We start from the raw sequence: 22,175 nt of genomic DNA, 5'->3' as shown, positions 1-22,175 counted from the left end.
TCCTTTGCTCTTTAGAATATCATAGTGCAGGCCTTTTGATCCTTTCATACTGATGCAACCAAGTCCTGTGTAATCCTTATTGTGACTCTTTGATTTTTGAATTACTTTTTTTCTGGTCACTTGCAGGATCCTGAAGAATATAGTCTAGGTTCTTTTTTTTAATCAAGGTTTTCAAGTAATCCTGTGGTTCTTAAATTGCTATTTTCCAGTTCAGTTGTTTTTATCAGTAAGGCATTTTATATTTCCTCCTTTTTAAAATTTTTTTTGATTTTTCTTAAGAGATTATTGGTGTGTCATGAATTCATTGGTTTCCACTAGTTTCAATACATTTTTTCAGGGGGGGGGTATTTTCTCTATTTAGCTTTCTACATTTAGCTTTTCTATTTGAGCAATTCTATTTTTAAGGGAGTTGTTATATTTTTTTCCATTTGTCAATTGTGTTTTTGAGGAAATATTTTCTTTTTGCATTTGCCAATTGTATTTTTAAAGGATTTGTTTTCTTCTGTATTTTTTTGTTGCAAGATATTTATTTTCTCTTATATGATGTTAATTTTCTCTTGTATTTCTTTTCCCAATTTTTCCTTTTGATTTTTAAAGCCCTTTCTGATCTCTTCTAAGAAGTCTTTCTGGGCTGGAGATCAATTCACATTCTCTTCTGAAGCTTCACATATAGTACCCTACTTTGTACTGACCTTTCTCCATTTGGGGATTTATCTTTCCCTAGGGTCTTGTGTTGGAGGAGTGGCTTGTTCTCAGATCTATGGTGTTGACAACCCAAGAAGCCTTGCTTACTGAGTTTAGGAATTAGGGGGCTACTCAGTGGATCAACCAGTAAGAAATGCCAGAAGCTTTCTCTGTATTATCTGTGTTGGGAATGTCAGCTTCCCACTCCCTATACCTGAGGCTGTCCTGAATGCAACCCAGTTTTTGGGCTAAGCTATTAGGGTGGGAAATGCCAGAAATTCTCTCTGCATAGTCCAGCACCATTGCCTGTACCTTTGAGAAAGGTGTAAATACCTGAGGCTTGTTAAATGTTTGTACTGGGAAAAACTGGTTGCTCCCCTGAGAATGCCAAGGGCTCTCCATTCAGGCCATCCAGACCAGTTGCATTGGCTTGATGGGTAAACTGGGCAGATGTGCCGGATCTCTCCCAGTCTGCCCACCATGCACATTACAGTCTTCTGCTCCCATTCCAAAATCTATTAAGAGGCTTGATTCATATAGATTCTGAGGGAAAGGAAGGAGACCAAAACACAATACCTAGTTTCTCTCTGACATCTTGGCTGGAAGTCTAGTATAGCATTTTTTGTATTAACTACTTTTTTTAATTTAGTAAGCAGAATATAGTCCAACTACAACATTGGTCCTAAAGCAGTTGCCTCTGAATATAAACATCCATCAAATGAGATTCCTTAAAACTATTACTAGATTTCTTTTTATTAAAAGTCACCTATTGGGCCAGTTAGGTGGCACAGTGAATAGAGTAACAGTCCTAGAGTCAGGAGGACCTGAGTTGAAATCGGAACACAGACACTTAATAATTACCTAGCTATGTAACCTCGAACAAGTCACTTAACCCCATTGCCTTGCAAAACAAAAAACAAAACAAAGGTCACCTACTGTCTTAATTTTGCAGATGAGAAACTCAAGGTCAAGAAAATTATATCCCAAGTAACTTGCTCAAAATCACACAACTTGCAAATGGCAAAGTGAAGACTCAAGATTATAAATACTAAAGGACAAAGAAGAAAGCTATTTATTTATAAAATTGACTTTAAATATAAAAAGTAAAATTTAGGTCAAGTAATAAATATCTAATTATAGTGAGCAATCCCCTAATCCAAATTTCCAAAAACATCATTATAGCAATAATGGAGCAACAAGGAAGAAATCTCTTGAATGACATTGAAATGTTTGCTACAAAGATCTGTAGGATTCAAAGTTGAAGCCCTAACCAGTTATTAGGGTCATTAACAATTTAAAACTTGTGTGAATTCAGATTATATATGCCTGGTTTTTGAGAGTAATGACATTTTTATAAACTCTTGTGAACATTTTGTTAAAAACCAGTTTGTATCCAATCAAAGATTCCACAAAAAGCAAACTAATTATAACCCCATTGAATCTGTGAATAGAGTAAGAGTTTCTAGCCTAAACATCTTGGCAACAGATCAATTCCAATCATGATTTATTCTGCTTAAACTACTATCATGTATCAGGTGGAAATTGGTTCTTTTTGAATCTTAATATGAAAACCATAGTTTAGTGACTACCATTTTCCAAAATGTAATAGTGTTTTTTCTATTCCAAGATGATACAAGTCATCTATGTGTCTGGAGTATGTTAAGAATTTTGGGATCCATTTTGGATACCTAGAAGATAAATGTAAATGAATAGTCTAACAAGGTGATATTCTAGAACAGATGATTCTATATGAATTTGATTTGTAAATTTAGAATACATCTGTCCAAAGTAGTTCTTCACAATGATAATTAGACAAACATATAAGCAAAAAAAAGTAAACCCAAAATAAATTTGGCTAGCTTCTATGTATGAGACTAATATAGGAGAAATCAAAATACCTCTTTGGTCTGCTGAGTTTAGTAAATTCAATCATTTCTCAGCTATTCTTGTATATATATATATCTTCTATATACATATATATATACCATTTTATTAACTTTTTTCTTACTTCCTTTAAAAGTAATCAATAATATATCTCATATTGTCTCAAGTGAGTAAAATGCAAAATTTCTTAATCAATAATCAATCATTTAATAATCACTGAGTCCTTAACTCTGTAAAACCAAGGAAACCTTTCCCCAATAAGTTTCTTTTCTCATAGGCTTAGAAAAAATCTAATGTATTAACAAATATTTATTAGCTTGTTGAGTATTTACTAAAATCTATTAAATTAATTTGCTAATAATTTTAAGATTAAATAAATTAAATTAATGTCTCAATAATATATTGTACAAAAGATCAAAGGAAGAACAATCTCTTTTTTTATTAAAAGCAGAGTACAATTTGTTGACTGTAAGTCTCCTGTAAATGGTGAAAAATGTTAATTACTCTAAAACAACTGAATATATAGTATAACAATTCAGTTCTTTCAAGATAGTATTTCAAATCTCTCAGTAATTCTTTTCTGATTGACTTTTATCCTGAATGTTTAAAACTCAAATCTCTCAAAATGTCTCTCTAGAATTGCTAAAAGAAGATACATTTCCAAATTCCCCATAAACTCATTCTCAAATGTCAGTTTACCTTAGTCTCTCACAGACATTTTCTCTATATGTGTTAACTTTGCCAATCTCCTTAGGAAAGAAATTTTCTTAATATTCTCTTTCTTTTTACCTTTTTATACTTTCTTAAATCTTGTATTTGAAGTTCAAATTTTCTGTTCACTTCTGGTCTTTTTAACAGGTAAGTTTAAAAGACCTCTATTTCACTGAAAATTCATCTTTTTCTCAGAAAGAATATGCTGTATTTTACAAGAAAGTTGATTCTTAGTTAGCAATACTTTGCCTTCTGAAATATCATATTCCAGACCTTCTGATTCTTTCCTGTTGAAGCTGATAAATCCTGTATAATCCTGACTGTGGCTCCCTGACATTTAAATTGCTTCTGTTTGGTTGCTTACAGTATTTTCTCCTTAAGCTGAGAATTCTAAATTTGGATACATTATTCCTTGGAGTTATAATATGGGGATCTCTTTCTGCAGGAGACTGATGGATTCTTTCAGGTACATTTTGTCTTCTTGTTTTAGGATATTAGGGCAGATTTCCATGATAATTTCCTGAAAGATGTTGTCCTGGTTCTATTTCTGATCTTGGTTTTCAGGTAAACAAAAAAATTACTTCTCCTGGATCTATTTTCCAGATCAATCCATTTTCCTAAGGGAATTTTTACATTTTCTTCTATTTTTTTTAGTCTTTTGGTTTTGTTTGGTAGAATCTTGATGTTTCATAGCATCATTAGTTTAAATTAGACCAATTTTAATTTTTAGGATTTTATTTTCTTCACTTAGCTTTTGTTTTTCTTTTTCCAGTTGGTTATTTTACTTTTAGAGGAGTTGTTTTCCTTTTCAACTGATCAGTTTTACTTTTTAAAGATATTGCTTTCTTTAGTCATTTTTTTATAAATCTCCCTCATGACTCATTTCTTTTTTCAATTTTTCTTCCTTTCTCCTTTAGTTTTTAAAATCTTTTTTGAGTTCTTCTAAGAAGTCTTTTTTGATTTGAGACCAATTCATAATCCCTTTGAGGTTTCATATGTAGGCATTTTGTCAGTGTTTTCCTCTTATGAAATAGAATTTTTATTGTCCCTATCAGAATAGTAGTTTTCTATACTGTGGCACAGGGAGAATAGTGTCAAGTTTTTTTTTTTTTTGTTTTTTTTTTTAAGCTGGGGGCTTTTGGTTTAGTTCCTGGCTTACCGTTGTAGCTTCTCAGATCCTCATGGTTTGCTCATGCATTAGGGTAACTCAAAGGCACACCAGTAATTCAGGGCTTGAACATTGCTCTCTGAGTTGGTTTGGGACCCTCATTGCTGGCCTTCTGTATCACTAGCCTGCTGAACCAAGGACCTGAGCTGTGCTTCTGGAAAGACCTTCCCAGTTGTCTTTCCAGATCTCCTGTCTTCAGTGGAATACAATTCTCTTTTACCCAAATGAGACAGACCTTTTCTGAAGTTCCTCTAAGGTATCCTGACTTGAAAACTTGTTTCACTTTGTTCTACTGTGGGTTCTTTTGATTTAGGTTCTATTTAGAGGATATTTCCAAAGTTGTTTCAGGAAACTCTCCAGAAGCTTCCTAACTTCACAACATTATATTGACTCCATCCAGGAAGTTCTGTAATGTTATTTTTCAAGGATTTTTATCTCAAAATTATTGATTATTGAACCAATTCAAGCTTTTCTATTGTTTCTCGAGCTTAGTTTTCCCCTAGTTTTCAATAATGATTATTGAATAACCACTGAACCCCATAGGCCAAAAAAAAAATTACACCAAACTCACGATTAATAGTGACACAGCACTGACTGCAATGTAGCCCTTATATGTTCATTATGATTAAACATCATAGCCGTAGAAGGGATTTGGGACAGCCACGGAACCAAATCCAAAGTACTATCATTCCAATCTAGTCTGAGAAAATTTCCTGTGGGATATTTCACTTTCTAGTTTTGAGAGCAACTAAATTGCCTAGTGAAGGATCAGGAAAACTCCCAAGGATTTTCAAGCTTCTTAGAGTATAACTTTGTTTACATCCATCAAACTGACTCTCTCAGTTGTTTAAAGTATCGGCCTTCCATAACTTTTAACTCAGCCTAGTATCAATTTTTTTGTTGTTTTTGTTTTTGTTTTTTTTGCAAGGCTAGGTAATTATTAAGTGTCTGAGACTGGATTTGAACTCAGGTACTCCTGACTCCAGGGCTGGTGCTCTAACCACTGCACCACCTAACCACCCTGTAGTATAAATTTTTGAAGTTTATCTTTCTAGAACTTTTTTTGTGTGTTGGTTTGGATTAAATAATGTATAACATAATTCTTACACCCTTCACTTCATCATTCATAAAGTAGATCACTTCATAAAGAGAGAACGAAAAAAAAAAAAAAAGGAAACAGCCCAGATAGAGGATAAAATGAGATTGATAGAAAAACTTTTAAACTCCTAGTCCTTGTTTTGGAAGCTAATTTTGCTAGGTTCTAGCTTTTCATTCAGTCTCTCTATCTGTGTGAATTCCTAAGTGAATAATATTTGTTATATTTTAGCTTACTCATACAAATGGTTAGATTTTATTTGATTCAGATTATAACTTAAAGCAAACTGTGAAATGTGTAGGAGCAAATTTGTAAGAAAAATATTAATCAAATCTTTATTTCAGTTTTAGAGAACTGTTTAATAATAATCCCATTTCCATTTATTCCAGGATTATTTACTCTAAGGAACAAAATCAAAATAAATGGATAAGTTTCTTGGAAGAGTCAAAATGAAAACATTTCTGAACTTAATTTTAATCACAAAGATATCATTAACTAATTACAGTTAATTTCCTGTCAATCAATTAACCCCTTTCCAAATAATTCCCTGTATCATGATTATTTGTAATCTTTTATTATTTCATATATTCTGTGTTCTTTCCCATTTCTTTTCTATTCTCCATTATGCCATCTTGTCAAACCCTTAAAAAACAAAGAAGAGCTCACATACTGCATAAATACTATTCTCAAAATTACATTTAAACCTCTGCCTCTTGACAGAATCAGTAATATCCACCCTCCATTTGATAAATTAGATAATCATCTTTTCTGAGAACTCTATGGTGGTAACAGTGACCCTGCTTTATGGTTTTCAACAGCATACCCTTTTAACACTTAAAGAATATAAGAATCTTGAAAGTGTTGTTCCCACCCTTTCTGTCCCTCCCCAACAGCTAGTATAATGCCTTAAACATAGTAGAGGTATTTGTATTCAATTATGATAATCAATAGCAATTATTTTAGCCATCATTGCCAACTGAAGTGGGAAGGTGTCTGGACCTGTAATGTCACTGTGGCATAGAATTCCTAATGAAGAAACTTCATCTAGCAATGCTTCACATAAATTCAGTTCACTCGCAAGTCAAGACATCACCCTTCTGACCTCTTTGGTCCTCTTCAAGAACAAGAACTAACAAAAACAGCAGCAATTTACTAATTCAAATTGGCAACTCTACTAAAACTTATAGTCTTAGATCATTGTACTGGTGAGAGGTCAAGTGACTTTCTCGGGGTTACTTTGGCATTATTCAGGAGAATCTGGACTTAAGCCCAAATCTTCCTATTATGAGACACCAGCTCCCTAACTCCTCTACCATGCTGTCTCTCTCAAAAAAAAAAAAGCTGCGCCTTTTTGTCAGGAGGCAACTGGAGCCATGTAAAGAAATTTGCAACTTCCAAAGGCAACCCATAGACCTTTCCTCCTTTTGTTCAGTTCACTGTCTATTTGCAGTGCTGTCCAGGGTAGATGTATTGATGGACAAATTTAAAGATTGTCTATTCAATTGCACATCATATCACAATAGGCATTTTCTATGTACTTCATTTTTTCCTGCCTACATAATTAGTCTAAACTCTTTAGAGTGATTACGGATCTCATTTAGGAGACTCCATGGTGTTTCAGGGCTTGGTGTAATCAGCACAATGTCATCAAAACTGAACATCATTCAAAAGGCAATGGAAATGCATATGGTGGGTATGAGAAGATAGCAGCATATTACAAAATAACATGATCCTCTCAGCTACCCCTCCTCAAATAAATTCACATATTGATTTCTTTAAGAGATGATTAACCCAAGTTTAAGATACTTTGTAGATCTATACTCCTAAAACTCATGAGGTCCTCCTGTCCACTGGTGCATTTATTTTGAATTTAGGCAGCCAGAGAAAAAAATTAGCTCACAGCAAAGGCATTTAGGGAAATGGTACAATAAGAATAGTAGCAGCAAAAATCCCCTCACCCCAAACTTGGATTTCCTCCCCCCCAAATAAAGTGTCAGTGGGTAGATTGGACGCAGAGAAAATTCAAAAGCAGCAAGGTATACAAATAGGAAACATATGTGACCAAGACATGTTGAGGTTGTGTGGGGGCAGGAGAACTCACACTTCCAGTACTACAGAATTTCTGGGACACTGATAATATTTATCTTACAGTTTCTGACAGCTGTTGCTTGACTTGATTTTGATCGAAGCTGCTATGTTGGATGATGCTGTAGTCACCATCTCCTCCATTTTCCTTCTCAGCTAATTTCAGGTTCTAAGGCAATGCTATGGACTTTCAGAAAGAATTCTCTGCTCAGAAGATTCTCAGTTCTGGGGAATACCATCCCTATAACAGGCACAAGATTCTTGACTCTTTTCATTTACTTGCCCAGATTCCACAGCTTGGATTCAATCCATTATGATGCTGCCATGTGCTTCTGTTGCAAGATGGCATTGCCAGTGGAGGGGGGAGAGAGGTAGAGAAAACTCACCCCCACTTTCCTGCACTCTTTTAGAGGCCTAAGAGAAAAGGTAAAGAGAAAGCTCTCAAGATGCTGAAACACAGGAATCTTCCTACAGAGCCAGGCTATGCAGGAAGGTAAATTCTCTTCCTGAATGTCTCAGAGTGAGATCAACTTGTTTTTTTTTTTAATCAAAGCTATAAAAGTAATGGCTGATCATCTTCTTAGGCAATCATGGCTGATTTAAATCTAAAGATCTGCCATTGTTGAGGCCACCTTAAACCAGGTCATGAGAGCTAATTATATTTTTAGTATGAGCATTTTCACCTCAGAAATTGATAAATATCATAAATCAGGACTTGATTCATTGGTTTGTTGGTTGTCTAGCATTAAGAATGCACTGGAGAAAATGTCAATGATACAAGTTAAACTTAAAAGTGTCCTATGTAGATTTTGTTTTTGCTTTTGTTTTTGTTAAACATTTGCCAGCATACCCCTGGCAATACCCTCTTCAAGGTACAAATGAGTCACTCCAAAGTTTCACTCCCTTACATGGTAAAAGCAGACCATTCAAAATCTGAAAGTGAACATCCTTATGTATTATTACTTCAGTTACATTATCCTTGAATTTGTAATTTCATCAAGTGGGAGAGTTCAATTAATCAAAGGTACCCTGAGTGAGTCTTACTGCTTAAAAAGGATATGAAGGATAAACAGTATAAAGACTGTCATCAAATAAATATAAAAACTGAGGGGTGGCTAGGTGGTGCAGTGGCTAGAGCACAGGCCCTGGAGTCAGGAGTACCTGAGTTCAAATCTGGCCTCAGACACTTAATAATTACCTAGCTGTGTGGCCTTGGGCAAGCCACTTAACCCCATTGCCTAGCAAAAGCCTAAAAACAAACAAACAAACAAAAAACTGATAACAAAATCTAGGGCAGGTAAGTGATGCAGTGGATAAAACACCAAACCTGGATTCAGGAACCAGTCTCAGACATTCATTAGCTGTATGACTCTGGGCCAATCATCTAACCCTGTTTGCCTCAGTTTCCTCAACTCTAAAATTAACTGGAGAATGAAATAGCAAACCAAATGAGTTTACAATGAATTAGACCTGACTGAAAAACTCAACAGCAACAACACCAGCAACAATAAACAAAATAGATGTGATAAGAGTTAGGGAAGATAACCTAAGCTACCTAAGTTCTCTACTGGTATAAAAGATGATATCCTAAGAAATATTACCCCCCCCACCCCTCGCCAGATGTTAAGTGGACCCTCTTTGTCAAATTCATGAGAAGACAGGACCAAGAATTGCATAGACTAGAGATGCATGGATGGGTTGAGTTTTTTTAATTAGTTGGAGGCACTTCAAAGAAATCATAAATCTATTAGAGTCTTTGGGTATTTGAGATCATTAAATTGAGTTCCTGTTTTAAACAAAGCTTCAATCTGATTAAGCAGATACTTGAAGAAATCCCCAAGAAAATGCTCTTTCACAGCATAAACACTGGCAAACTATGGGTTTTACATTTTTATAACAAAAAAAAAAAACCTCATTACATTGCTTTTGTCTTTCTCTTATTCACATTTCTCTATTATGGATATGATTGATCAAGCACATAAAGTGTACATTTGTGAAATTTTTATTATCTCCATGTTGACATACAGAAGTTGTACATAAGGTGGACCATTTTGTTGTCATTTAGTCTGTTACCAGTTTGGGAGTGGGATGGCATTTTTTTTTTTTTGCTTGGCTTCAGATCACTTTACAAAGAGTAATTTTTTAATTCTATACTTTAATCCCATTTGAATCTCCTTCATGTAGTCCTTGTTTCATTCATCTGGCAGCTCCCATAAAGATCCATTGCAAGTCATAGTCTTTTAGAAAAAAATTAATTGAAATATCATAAAATGTAATTTTTCCAAGCCAAATGTTTGCTGTCTATTTCTCAGATCTACTTGTTCTATAGAACTATCTACATATGAAGCACAATAGACCTATTCAATCCCATGCATATATCCTAGAGCTTTCTGGGTAACAAAACAATTGTCAAAATGGCTTCAGCAGCAATACATTTATACCATTTTGAAGAAATTTTGAAAAATTAAGATTCTATCTATGATGCTATAATGTCACCGGTTTTCACTTCTTTATTCAGATTTTACATGAAACCAATGGAAAGTATGGGTAGATAGGGGACACAATGGATAGAGCACCAGATCTAGGGTCTAGAAGACTCATCTTTCTGAATTCAAATCTAAACTCAGATAGTTAATTTTTGTGAGAGCTGTGACAAGTCACTTAAACCTGTTTGCCTCAATTTCCTCTTCTATAAAATGAACTGGAGAAGAAAATGGGAAACCACTATCTTTGACAAGAAAACTCCAAATAGAATAACAGGAATCAAATACAACTACTGAAATGACTCAACAACAACAAATAAAGTTGAGCTACTATTCTGATGGATCTTACTTCTTCAAGTATAGAATATAGATTTTTAAAGCCAGGTAAGCTAAATTAAACAGTTAGTTCAAAGAGAGGGATTATACAAATGGACAGAAATATCCAGTAACCAACTTGAAAAGAAATGATTGTATATAGGTGGGTGGGTGAGTGGTGGGAAAGCTCTTCTAGTCAAGAGTATAGTTTCAGGAAAAAACAGCCTGACTATAATTAGCTATATATTAAAGGGTTGCAAAGATTTCAGTTACTGGTGGAAGGATTCATTATTTATCAAAACTGCTGGAGAAATCAAATCAGAGAAAGCAAAAGGATCCTATATATCCCCAAACTTATAGTAACTTGGTTTTTTATAGCAAAGAAACTAAAAGGAACAAGGATAGTGATAATTTTAGAGAAATCTTATATGAATTGATGAGTAAAGCAAGCAGAACCAGAAAAATTTGGTAATAATAAAAATATGAGAAAGGCCACCATTTTTGAAAGACTTTAGAGGTGTGATAACCAACTATGATTACAAAGAAATAAAATTAAAGCAAGCTACCTATCTCCTGAAAGAGAGTGAATGGATTTAAAATGCACGAGACAATTTTGGACATAACCAATGCAGTTAATTGTTTTCCTTTACCATACATATGTGTTATAAGAGTTCTCTTTTTCCTTTCTATTTTTCTTTCAACTAAGAAGTGAGGGGGAAAGGGAAAGAAAACAAATGCTAATTTAAAAAATTAAAAATTAGGGGCAACTAGATAGTGCAATAGAGTGCTAGCCCTGAAGTTTGAAGGACCTGAGTTTACTTGACATCTATTAGCTGATGTGACTGGTTAAATCACTTAACCCCAATTGCCTTACCAAAAAAAAAAATTAAATTAAAATAATTGGAGAATTTGGATGATATGAACTCAAGAATGCTTAAAAATCCAATATTTAGTGATTCCAAGAATTGTCTGATCCCAGTTCTATTCTCATCTTTTCAGTATCAGATCAAATAGGTTAAGGAATTTGGCATGTAGCAACAAACTTTTAAAATAAATTTTAAAATAAATGCAACTAATATTTTTAAATGTGTTTTCCAACTATAAGTGGGTAAGGGATTCAATGGATACAGTAGTAGGCCTGGAGTCAGGAAAATCACATAATTATATGTGAATGAATGAAAAAAACACTGATTAATTGCTTGTTAAATTCCAGGCACCAAGGATATCAAATAATACCAAGTCTATTTCTATCTAAATGCAGTCAGAAAAGATGAGAATAAGATCATCTCCGTAATCATAAAGAAAAGAAACTTACATTCAGAAACTCATAATCAATTAAGAAGTAGTTAGTTATTAATCTACCTGTATAATAATAGTTCTTAGAATATTAGATATAATATTAGAATATTAATTCTTTAGAATACTAGTAGAAAAGAATAATAGGCTAACTATTTTAACAGGATAACATCATTTCTATTTAAATATTTTCAGAAAAAATTACAATCAGATAAAAATAACAATAATAACGATCTCAATATCCTATACAAACATAATATGCATTGCATTTATATAATAATATTAATAAAATTAAATATAAAATAAGAATAACAACTTTTACCATTTCTATCTGAATCCTATTTAAAAAGATGAAGAATGAGATAATAGTGGAAATAATAATTATTGTTAAAATGATAATATTCATAAGACAGGTATATATAAAGAAAACAAAGGAGCAAAAGGATTGGTGGAAGTTCTCAGAGTACATGTTAGATTTATTTATGTATTATTTTCACTATCCATTTATTTATTTAATATTATTTTTTATTTCATTTTGATGATTTATTATTTTATTTATTATATTATTTATTTGTTTTATTATGATTTATTATTATTACATTTATTTATTCAACAGCTGCAGGACAAGCTTTTTATATAATCTTATATGATCCTCAAAACCCCCATTTTATGGATGAGGAAACAGGTTATGTATCTTATCCAGCATCACAGAGGTAAGAAATGTTTGAGGTTGTCTTCTTGACTTGAGGCCCCTAGTTCTCTATCCATTGCACTACTTAGTTGCCTCAGAATTAAAAGTGGATTTAAAATTTAAAAGTGGATACAATAGCTATTGAATAAATAAATGCTTGTTTCTTTCCCTTCCTCAGAGCAGTTTGATGGGTCCTGTCCATCTATATACTATTTTTAGCTGTATTTTAAAAATCCAGTAGTCTGTATGTATCATCCTTACTCTTGTTCTGTAAGTAATTCTTTTTTTTAAAGATTTTATTTGAGTTTTACAATTTTTCTCCCAATCTTACCTCCCTCCCTCCCCCCACCCCCCCACAAAAAACAATCTGTCTTTATTTTGTTTCCATGTTGTACATTGATCCAAACTGAGTGTGTTGAGAGAGAAATCATATTGTAGGGTTCTGGTTTTTAATCCACTCTCCTATTCGCTTATATTTTAAGGGAGAGTTCCTCCCATTCACATTCAAAGTTATGATAACTTATTCTTTATTGCCCTCCATGCTATCTTCCCTCTGTTTGTATTCCCCCCTTTCCCCTCCCTTTATCCGTATTCCCCAGTATTTTCTTTCTGAATTATCATCCCCTTCAGTGTGTTTGCCCTCCTATATCACTCCCTCTGCTTTCTTTGCCCTTTCCCTTTTCCCTTTCCTTCCTTTTGTTAGTTCCCCTTTTCCCCCTCCCCTTCCCTTTTTCCATTCCCCACTCCCCTTTTTCCCCCTTTTAATACTTGAAAGGTTAGGTGTTTTTTAAGTTAACTAAGTATGTATAAATTGACTTTAAGCCAAGTCTGATGAGAAGATTCAGGTGTTTCTCATCTCCTCCCTTCTTCCCCCTATTACCATAGGTATTTTGTACCTCTTAATGTAATGAGATTTACCTCCATTCAATCCCCTCCCTCCTCCTGTCTCCTTTCTGTCCCCCTTTTTAAGGAGGTAGTGTTTTTAAAAATCATTCTATCTGAGTCAAAGAAAATTCTGAGTATCCATCACTTCTAGCTAAGTACATTCTATCTAATAGAGTTAAAATTCTTGAGAGTTGTGAGGGTCTTTCTCCCAAGTGGGGTTAAAGCTAGTTACATCCCATTGGATAGCAGTCTCAGGAATAGGTCATGAATGTCCATCACTTCTGGCTAGGTATATTTTCTCTGTTAGAATTACAATTCTCAAGATTTATGAGAATCTTTTCCCCCATGCTGGGATGCAGCTGATTTCAATTTGTTGGATAGCAGTTATTTTTTTCTTTTACTTTTAACACCCCCCCCCTTTTTTTACCCTTTCATGTGTCTCTTGAACCTCCTGTTTGATGTCTATTTAGCTCTGGTCTTTTCATCAGGAATTTTTAGAATTCTTCCATTTCGTTAAATGTCCATCTTTTTCCCTGGAAGAGAAGGCTCAGCTTTGCAGGATAGTAGATTCTTGACTGCATTCCAAGTTCCCTTGCTCTTCGAAATATCTCATTCCAGGCCCTTTGATCCCTTAATGTTGATGCAGCTAGGTCTTGTGTAATCCTTACTGTGGCTCCTTGATATTTAAATTGTTTCTTTCTAGCTGCTTGCAGGATTTTCTCTTTTATCTGATAGTCCTGGAATTTGGCCACAACATTCCTTGGTGTTTTCATTTTAGGATCTTTTTCTGGTGGGGATCAATGTATTCTTTCAATAACTACTTTGCCCTCTGGTTCTATGATATCAGGGCAATTTTCCATCACTAGATCCTGTAATATTAAGTCCAGGCTTTTTTTTTCTCTTCAATGTTTTCAGAAAGTCCAATAATTTTCAGGTTGCCCCTTCTTGACCTATTCTCTAGGTCAGTGGTTTTGCTAATGAGGTATTTTACATTTTCTTCTATTTTTTCTATTTTTAGATTTTGTTTGACAGGCTCTTGCTGTCTCATGAAGTCATCTGTTTCTGCAGACTCCATTCTTTTTTTGGGGGGGAGGAGTTTTCTTCATTAACCTTTTGCAATTCCTTTTCCAATTGGTCAATTCTACTTTTGACCAATTGAGGTTTTGAGAGAATTATTTTCTTTTTGCATTTGCCCAATTGAGGATCTAAGAGATTTATTCTCATTTTGTATTTGTCCAATTGTATTTTCTAAGGATTTGTTTTCTTGTTGCAAGGTATTCATCTTCTCTTGGGTTTCTTTTGCCAAATTTTCCAATTGATTTTTAAACTCCTTCCTTAATTCTTCAAGGGAGTCTTCCTGTACTGGAGACCAGATCATATTCTCCTCAAAGGTTCTAGGTCTCTCTGAGTTAGGGTCTTTTCCTTCCAAGAATTTTTCTATGGATCCACCTTTCTGCTGACCCTTCTTCATTTTGCTAAGACCTTGAGTTGGGGAGGGGCTGGTTCACAGGGGTTTGGTGTTGGGATCTGTTACAGGATTTACTCACTGAGTGAAATTTCTCTGGCTGGCCAGTAGGAGGTGCTGTTTGCTTTCTCTGGAGTTTCTGTGACCTTGATTGAGGCCTTCTCCCTTAGCTTGAAGGATGGGGTTAGAGCTATTGAATTCTTTTGCCTTCAATCAATGTTGGGCTTTACCCTGGGGTGAGGTCATCCTTCTTCCTATTGTCAGCTGGGCTGGTTCTTCTGCTCATGCACCTGTGCCTGAGGCAAAAGTAGTCTGCAATTGTTTCTTCCTGGAAAGGCCTCAGCTGCAATGGAGGTGTGGACTCAGAGTTCCTCAGACCTGAGGAGCCCAGGGATGGTGTCCACAGCTCTCCTGCACTGCAACTCTCTCCCCAGCCCTGTCAGCAAGCTCCAGAGGTTCAGCGCACCTCTGCTCCCTAGGTGACTCAAGTCCCCGGGTCTAGCCCCACCGCTGATTCAGCAGGTCCATCTCTTGGGCCCTCAGACTCCCTGGCTCCAATTTAACAGATAATCTGACTGATCTGGGGCTGATCTGGGGCTGATCTGGGGCTGATCCGCCCTCTGCATCTGGATTTGCCCACCCAAACTCACCCAAAGCTGCAGAAGACAAATCCTGAGGTAGATGTTCTTTCTCCTGGCTTGTCTTTCTGGGTTTTGTGGGTTGGATTTCTGTTAAGAGGTTTGTTTCATATGATAGATGGGGAAAGATCAGGAGACTTTAGAACTGTGCCTGTCTTCTCTGCGCCATCTTCTCCAAAAGTCCATAAGTAATTCTTTAAGTTCTTAATCTAATATATAAATACATTGAGAACTTCTACCAATCCTTTTGCTCCTTTTTGACAAAGGAATCTTATTTATCTTTATATACTTGTATCTGGAACATCTCCCTGAAGGCAACCAACTTGTCAACAAAGAACTGAATGATATGGATTTATTTGTAGAAATGCTGGAGTTTAGGATTGCAATCCAGGACCCTATCATTACCATCTGATATTGTATTTGAAATGTCTTGAAATTACCATCACAGATTTTGTAAGGAAAGAGTAGAAACTGGGCAATACATTTCAATAGGTTGCAAAAACTTGATACTTGCTTAATACTTTATAATATGACCACATGGTTAGAATAATATGAATAAAGTTTCTTATCTTTCCTAAAAGAACAGATGAAAAATTCCCATATTACTTGTGCCATTTAAAATATGCTAGTGAATTTAACAAATAAACTATACTGAAACCAGACTATCCTCATAAATAGAACTTTTGCCCACAGTTGCTAACACATAACTTTAAATCATAAAAATTTGAGAACAATGTTTATAATTTGAGTTGTTATACCAAAAGTTCATAATCTCTAAGTTTAGTGGAACAAAAATGTTTTAAATATCTAGAGACTTAGGAGAATAGATGAAAATCATATCAAAAGAGGTTGAGGCTCATATCATTTCTTTTATCCTGTCAGAAGCAATTAGGTCATGCTTCAATTTCCTTAAGTGTAAAATGGGAAGACAGTATCTGGCACATAGTAGGAATTGTCAACTGTCAAATTTTTCCCTCCCTGTTTGCTATTAGAGTTGTGCAAAGATGTTTTCAATTAGCCTACAGAATTCAAGCATAAATCTTCCTTTTCAATGAGGATGCTCAGGACAGTCAAGTCTTCATTCCTTTCTAGGTTACATTTTCTGACTTGGAAACCTTTGCTAATAAAGATATTATTGTGATGAAGTAATCTAATGCGAATACTAATGTTAGGTTTAAAATATGCTATATAGAAATATAGCTAATGTTATAAATCTATATTTTAGTGGGAAATTATGTATTTTTAGGCAAATTCAAAGGTAACTGAAATAACTTTTAAAAGTAATTATGTCTACACAAAGATAGAATACCATATTCCAAAGCAGGAAGGTAATCATTAAAATAAAGACAAAGAATTTTAAGAAAGGGTTTATCAGGCTAAAGGAAATAGCTGAAAAAGATTGTATAGGAAAACATTGCTTAAGAGAAGAATTTTGGCAGTCCAAGTAGAAATCATCTCTCTCTGAAAGTAAAAAGATCAGGACAAGGATACAAGCTTTATTGGTTAAAAGATATATTCCTAATGACCTGAAAGATAAAGGGAAATGCCACCAAATGTGGAGAGGCCTCATCACCTAAAAAGAGCACAGAGAAATTGTGAAGGCCTATAAGAACAAGAACTAGAAAGCTAAAGTCACAGAGAAAAAAAGAAAACTACAATTTAAATCTATCAAATTTAGTGGAACAAAAATGTTTTTAACATCTAGAGATATAGGAGAATAGATGAAAATCATATCTATATAAATCTCTCAAATATAATTGAGAGATCAAGAAGAATATTTACTAGACAGGAGGGAAAACTGAAATACCAGATAACAACAACCCCCAAACTTGTCTTTACATGAACAGAGAACTGAAAACCAAAGCCAATAGTACAGATTAGAAAGGCAGGAATCGTGCCAGCTAGTTGACACAGTGAGTAGAGCACCTGTCCTGGAGACAGGAGGACCTGAGTTCAAATCCAGCCTCAGACACTTAATAATTACCTAGCTGTGTGGCCTTGGGCAAGCCACTTAATCCATTTGCCTTGAAAAAACCTAAAAAAAAAAAGAGTTCACTAATGGTGAATAATTCTGGCTTGTCAGTTTCCCTTCCTCTGAGTTCTTGATTTTCCACAACTTTAGACACTGGCTTAGAATAGGGAAGAAGGTGGGGTCCAGAAGATGCTATAAGAATAATCATTTTTATTGTAGCTGACAACAACAGAATGTCCATCAAATAGGGAGTTGTTGAACAAACTATGTTGTGTTGTCACAATGGAAAGTAATTGCACAATAATGAAAGATGAAAGAGGCATTTTCATGAAAACTGAGAAGACTTGTATGAATTAATGTAGAGCAAAGTGAGAAGTGTGTGATAACAATTTGTATAGTACATTGTAAAGAAAAACAACTTTGTAATAAAACAACTTCGAATGACTTAACGATTTAAGAATTCAGACCAATGAAAATGATCAGTAACTATTCCAGAAGGCCTATGATGAAATATGCTACTTCTTGGGAGGTGATGCCATGACAAGCATATGAATTGGATTTGAGTGAGGAGGAGCCATGCTAAGTCACCAACCTCACTTTTACCTCCAGGGCCATCTAGGGCCAGTGGCCAGATATGAATCAGAACTACTGGAGATGGTCCTGGATGCAAGGCAATCAGGGTTAAGTGACTTGCCCAAGGTCAGACAGCTAGTAAGTGGCAAGTGTTGATAGTAGCATATTTAATTCATTTATTTTAAAATATACTTTTAAAACTATAAACTTTTAAAAAATAAGTTTCTAAGGTACTCTTTTTAGGTTTTTTGCCAGGCAAATGGGGTTAAGTGACTTGCCCAAGGCCACACAGGTAGGCAATTATTAAGTGTTTGAGACTGGATTTGAACTCAGGTACTCCTGACTCCAGGGCTGGTGCCTTATCCACTGTGCCACCTGACCCCAAGGTACTTTTTTAAAAAAGTACAAGAAATACTCTTTTGTGTTCCATTTTGTATAAGGAAATTTCATTTTTTTTGATGTTCATTAAATTAATTAAATTCTGATCTCTTCTTTCAGATTCCAGGAATATTTTTTGAATCTTCTGAAAAAAATCTATAATCAGTCCTCCCAATTTTCCTTTAGATAGATATTTTTCAGTGAATAACTATTTTTCTCTTTCAGAATCAGAACTTTGTCTCCTGGTTGATGATATAATCATTGGACTTGATACTGAGTTTTGTAAATTTGCTACTTTGAGTAGCAAGATCTGGGTTAAGTGTAGTTATATTCATTGTCTACTCCAAGAACTACAAAAGAACACATCTAATTGGTATAAAATGTATTAGTATGCCTTTGAGCACTGCTACTTGTGTACAAAATTGGAAAACTGACAAGTTTATTCAGGAAGACATGGAATTCTTTTGGGTCATATTATATAAACCAATCCTGGAGGCCATCCCCACACAGAAATAGCCAACAACTGTTAAGAACAGAAACATTTCCTAGCAATCAGTAGGTGTCATTGCATAGTCATCATTAAACACCCCCCTACTGATACCTTGGAAAAAACCTGAAAAAGTTTTTAGGGTCCGAAAATAGCTGAAAGCATATTCATGAATTCAAGAGGTACTTCAACACCATTTCCTTTCTTCCCTACCTCACTTTTTGGCATTAATTCATAGGAGAAGCAATGCTAGAAGCTATAGGGGCCACATGAACACTCTAGAGTATGCTCCAGACAAACTGGCCTGACAGCAGTTTGATCCCATACATCAAAATTCTAATTCTTGCTTCAGTGCTCCTATATTCAGAATGCCCTATGCCTCATATCTACCTCTTTGAATTCTTAGCTTTTTTCAAAGGTACAATCAAGGGCTATCTCCTACACAAAATCTTTTTTTTGATTCCTATTATTATTAGGACTCTGTCTCCCTAAATTTTATTTTGTTTAATCATCTTTTTAACTGTTGTATCTCCCTCTAGATTGCAAGTAACATGAACAAAACCAACACCAAAATCCCCCATCTTTTTATTGTTTTTATTCCCAATGCATTAGACCCTGTACACAGTAGATAATAAAGATTTATTTTGTTTAAACAACTAAATAGAAAGTATCTTATACAGTTTTTCTTCAAAAGGAAAATTCCAATATTCTAGGTCTGTCAGAGGGATAAATGTCTTTCCATGGGGGAAAAAAGATTGGTTTAAGGTTAGGAGTTGAAAGGGGAATTAGAAGTCATTTATTCCAACTTCTTTATTCTAAAGATGAATGACTAAAGTTCAAGAGAGCTTAAGTAACTTGTCTAGGAGAAAGGATTCAAAGCTAGGTCTTCTGACTATTTTTATTAGTGTTCTTTCTATCATATTACAAATGTGTGTACCTAAATTTGATTAAAAATAAGAAGAAATAAAATAACAGGAACTAACAGAAAGGAAAAGAAACAACAATAAACTTTAATAATAATGAATTTAAATCACCCAGACAATGGAAATAATTTTAAAGATGAATTAGAAAAGAGCCCAAAATTTGCTTCAAATAAGGAACTTAAAGACCGATGAAGAATAACATTAACATAACAAATACAAAAAGAGGAATGTAAGGGAGAAAATCTTTTCATTGAATATAGCTAATAAGGATCTGATATCCATGATTATAGGATGTAACATATCAAAATTAAAAGATCAAAAGTCATTTTCCAATTGATGACTGTTCAAAGCTTATGGAACCAGTACCAGCTATGTGGTCAGTATTAATAAGATAAAATCTAGCTTCTAATGTTTTCTACCTGTTACTCTGGGCAAGTTCTTAGTCTCCTTAAGTTCATGTGTCCAAACCTCTCTACTTTTCATATCTCTCAAAAATTAGAATTTTGCATAAGAGGTAAAGCACCTATAAATATCCTCAAAGTCTAAGACACCTGGAATACTAATAAGCTAATAACTTGATAAATTAAAAGCAAAGAATGCTAATCCCTAAATACCAAACAACTGTTTCCCCACTTGGTCCTACACACTCTGACAGGGCTTTAAAACAGGACCAACATGTTCATACGTGAAGATCCACTTAGCAATATCTTTATTGCTAATTCAGTCTGCACCATTCCTTTATTTTCTCATCCCTCAACTATGAAGAAGAGAGGGAAATAGATGAAAGTGACCACATCCCATCAGCAGTGCAGTAATGTTTAATTCAGAGAATCAAGATATAGAGTGAAGTGGAGCAGAGTGCCAACATATATAAAAGGAAATGTTGCTGGCATACAGTTGAGACCTCTCTCTTTTCCCCCACTTCTGAAGTAATTTGGAGAGAGAGAGAGAGAGAGACTGAAATCAATGAAAAGCCAATTACCCAGCATGGAAAGAGATAGAGATAGTTATGAGGTCCAGTTCTTGAAAAATCTGCCACAGAAGGGGAAGGAGTCAAAAGGGGAGCAATAATGTAATATAAACTAAAAAAAAATCTCCTGAAATTACCAAATGTCTCAGGGGGAGGAAAATTCAGTTATATACTTATGCTTATACTAGCAGCTATATTAATGGAGAAGACTTTACTAGTGGAAGTGCATATGGCCTCCAGACATATATGACTAAACATTGCAAAATAAGTATTGGAAGACAAAAGAAAAGGAATTGACTTCTGATAAGGAAGTAGATTCTATGGGTTTCTAAGAGAGCATGAAACCATTTCAGGATTTTCCAAAATGATTCAAGAAAAAAAAAAGAATTGCTAAAGAAGTATTTATGCAAGCAAACAAATGGAATTATAAAAAACCTTTGAATCCGCAGTAGCAAATTTCACTCTCCAAAACAGAGAATGACTGATTGAAAATGCAAAGACAGAATTGAAAGACAATTTAAAAAAAAGAGAAAGAAAAAGCAACAATGATAAAAGGAAATATGATCTCAAGGAAAGTAAAACATATTGAATTTAAACATAGAAAACATAAAGACAAATTATGGATCATGCATCTTCCAGAAGAAAATGACAAATCAAAAAATGATAACACTATAATGTGATATATGAAATACTGAATGAAATATGGAGTTCAAAAGTTTCATAACTAGAAACAGAACACCAAATGAAAGAATGTTATCCATTCCAGAAAAAAATAATTGAAATATAGATATATAATAGTTAAATTTAATGATTCCAATTAGACACATCATACTTTACAAGAAACCAAGAGAAAGTCTTTCAATTATAAAGGAAAAAAATTACAATGTTACATTTTTCTGCACCTATCGGAAAGTCCAAAAAAAAAAACCCCTCATTATTTTGTTCTAAAGAATAAAAGCAATCAAAATGAAAAGCAAGGTGACATATCCTGCAATAATAAAACTGATAATCAGAGAAAGATATGAACGTTTGATTTTATATAAGAATTAATATGGAGGAATAAGCATTTTTCTTATTTCTGTGACTTCTCAAACCTTTCCACAACAAAAATTATGCAAAAATCAAAGGTAAAGTAAATTCTTCTCTCGCCATCTTCTAAGGCATCAAGAATTTTTTTTAAATTTATTTTTATTGGGGGTGACTAGGTGGCATAGTGGATAAAGCACCAGCCTTGGAGTCAGGAGTGGGTTCTGGGTTCAAATCTGGTGTCAAACACTTAATAATTACCTAACTGTGTGGCCTTGGGCAAGCCACTTAACCCCATTTGTCTTGCAAAAATCTTAAAAAATTATTTTGATTAAAGATATTATTTGAGTTTTACAATTTTCCCTCCAATCTTGCTCCCCCCCCCATGGAAAGCACTCTGTCAGTCTTTACTTTGTTTCCATGTTGTACCTTGATCCAAATTGGG

This window comes from Macrotis lagotis, chromosome 1 (assembly GCF_037893015.1).
Source record: "Macrotis lagotis isolate mMagLag1 chromosome 1, bilby.v1.9.chrom.fasta, whole genome shotgun sequence".
Lineage (NCBI taxonomy): Eukaryota > Metazoa > Chordata > Mammalia > Peramelemorphia > Peramelidae > Macrotis > Macrotis lagotis.
The sequence above is the reverse complement of the archived record's forward strand: the minus strand, read 5'-3'. Positions refer to the sequence as shown.